The sequence below is a fragment of the Triticum aestivum genome, chromosome 4B (assembly GCF_018294505.1).
Source record: "Triticum aestivum cultivar Chinese Spring chromosome 4B, IWGSC CS RefSeq v2.1, whole genome shotgun sequence".
Lineage (NCBI taxonomy): Eukaryota > Viridiplantae > Streptophyta > Magnoliopsida > Poales > Poaceae > Triticum > Triticum aestivum.
Window position 1 is genome coordinate 553,291,644 of NC_057804.1, and position 2,866 is coordinate 553,294,509.

Genomic DNA, 2,866 nt, shown 5'->3' on the forward strand with positions numbered 1-2,866 from the left:
CCAAAAATATCACCAAAGCGCACAAGCATTTTATATGGGCAAAGAGTTCGAAAGCCTGTGCAGCATCAAGCTTCATATTGAAAGCCTACATACTGATTTCGAAAGTCTATAGTAATAAAACTTACATGTCCCACATATAGGCTTGTACATATTGAATGTGACATCGAAATCAGTATGAGGACTCTTCAGATTATACGTGGGGCATATAAGTTATATTTACGAAAGCCTAGCTCAATTACCTCAAGTTGTATTTCCATTCTTACAAATGGAAAGGTGATTAGCCCGGTTCAAGAAAAAGCCTAGCTCAATTCTGTTTGTATAGATGGGCACGATTAGAATTTAGAAATTCTGTTTAACAATGAAACAATTACTCATAGGTAAGTCATGTGTAGATCCCAGGATTTTCTCAGTTTTTGTTGATTACCATGGAAAATGTGGTGCCTTTAATTCCGCATGTTTTATATATAAAAAGCATGCAATTAGTTTGCCAAAAAGAAAAAAAAAGGTAAAAGACTGTTTGAATTGACTAATTTCAGTTTAGTTTGTATGATTTTGCATAGTAAACCTCAATGCCAAATGTGTCACACGCTCTTATAACTTCTACTCAATTTAGCTTGTGAGTTTTTCCTTTACCATGTTTTTTGTTTCAGGAGCACGATGAAGCCGAGCACCCCTCTCTCTCTCTCTACATTTTACTACTTCCAGTCGTCCGTGGCTTGAGATGTGTATGCAATGCAACCACTGTTCACTACTTCAACCAAACACGCCCTGAGATAATGACCGATGGGCCTGGCCCGATAGCGGCGCTAGCCTCTTGCCGCTAGAGTCGCTCGCTTGACATGTTTTTTCCGAAATTGCTAATTAAGGAGTACTCCTTGCGAAGATCACTCCAACATCTCCAGGTTGCGACAAGTGGCGCGCTGCATGTGCGCCACTTGTCGCAACCTGGGAGTATTCCCTTTTTTGTAGATCCGTTTATTCAAAATGTTTTATCTCTTAAACCGTGCGTCCAAATCTCGAACCGCTTTCACTGTTGGATTTCTCGCGTCGAGATCTTCAAAACTAGATCCCATGTTGATAGGCTTTAACAAACCTTTTTTCATGAAAAAAACGGATGAAAAAACCGAACCGGGAGTACGGGCTTTTTCCCTTTCCGAAAGAGGCATGCTCGTGCCTCTGACAAAATCACAACCGTGCCTCTCACGGAAGAAAAACCGTGAGTCTCACGAAAGAAAAAAAAACAGAAAACACGTTTTTTTTCGTTTCCGAGGTGGCACGGCCGTGACTCTCGCGAAAGCACAACCGTGCCTCTCGCGGAAGCAAAACCATGACTCTCGCGAAAGAAAAAAAACCCGTTTTTTTCCGTTTCCGAGAGGCACGGCCGTGACTTTCGCGAAAGCACAACCGTGCCTCTCGCGGAAGCAAGACCATGACTCTCGCGAAAAGAGAAAAAACAGAAATCGTATTTTTTCCGTTTTCGAGAGGCATGGCCGTGACTCTCGCAAAATCAAAACCGTGCCTCTTGCGGAAGCAAAACCGTGACTCTCGTGAAAGAAAAGAAAAAGGAAATGCGTTTTTTTGCGCAATTTCTTTTTCAAATTTTTTTTGTCGAAAAGCTAGGGAAGACCAGTGGAAAACCAAAACGTCAAAAAAAACCCGGGAAAACCCGTTTAAAAAGCGGAAAACGCATGCGGAAAAAAAATCCGGAGGGAGCGTCCAGAGCGCGACACGTGGCGAATGACTGAGAGTGCGCCAAGTGACGCTGATCGTTGCGAGGCTCCCGAAGGAGCACTCGTTAATTAGTTGCTCCCTGTTTTCCCCCTGTGGCGCTTGCTAAAAAAACAGGTGCCGGTTCGGAAGAAAAAATAGCTACAATTTCTTTGATCAATACGATTTTTTTTTGAATTCAAAAAATTTCGTGAATTAAAAAAATCATGTATACAAAAAGTATTCGTAAATACAGAAACTGTTCACAAATTAGGAAAATTTTAAAAATCATTTTTAAATGTTCGTGCATATTGCCAAAGTTATTTATAATGTTCGCATATTTAAGAAAACAAAAATAAATTGGTGGAAAATAAAAGAAATCATTCTACACTGGGCCAGCCCATATAGCCCATGGTCGAATGCTAAGGCTATGGGCGGAATAGGATTCTCCGGGAATATGGTACCACTTTGGTTTTTATTTTTTTGAGATAAAGTTACCCCCATTGGTACGCAGTTCACACCACTGCCATCAGCTTGTACGGGTAGTTGGCTGGCCTTTGCAGTGTTCTTTTTGGGACCAGTTTTGGAAAGTTTCTAGATGCTTATTTATTTTGTGTTTTTTGCTTGGTTTTTGTTCTTTTTATTTATTTTCTTATTTTCATTTCTGCTTTCTCTTTTTTGAACGTTTCTAAATATGTGAACTTTTTAAAATTCATGACCATTTTTTCAATTCACGCACATGTTTCCAAATTCACGAATTTTTTTAATTTCATGATTTTTTTAAATCGTTAACTTCCAGCAATAATATCGTATATTATATTATTTTATTTATTAAACATAAGAAATTCTCTATAGAAAATTACTGTGGTATATAAAATACACATAGAGGAAAAAAGAAGAAAGGATCCTAATCCCAGGGTTAATCAATTTTTGCTAGTTGATGCAGATAATAAAAAGTGATCATTTTAAAATTCAGTCCTTGAAAAGGAGAAGGGGAATATGTGTTTTAATTCGTAGACATTTTTTCAAATTCATGAATGGTTTTTTGAAAGATCATTCTTAATTCCATGAACAATATTTCAAATTTGAGAACTTTTTAAAATTCACAATTATTTTAAAATCAACGAACGAGCTATTCGGCCCTCTCAGATTCTCCGTC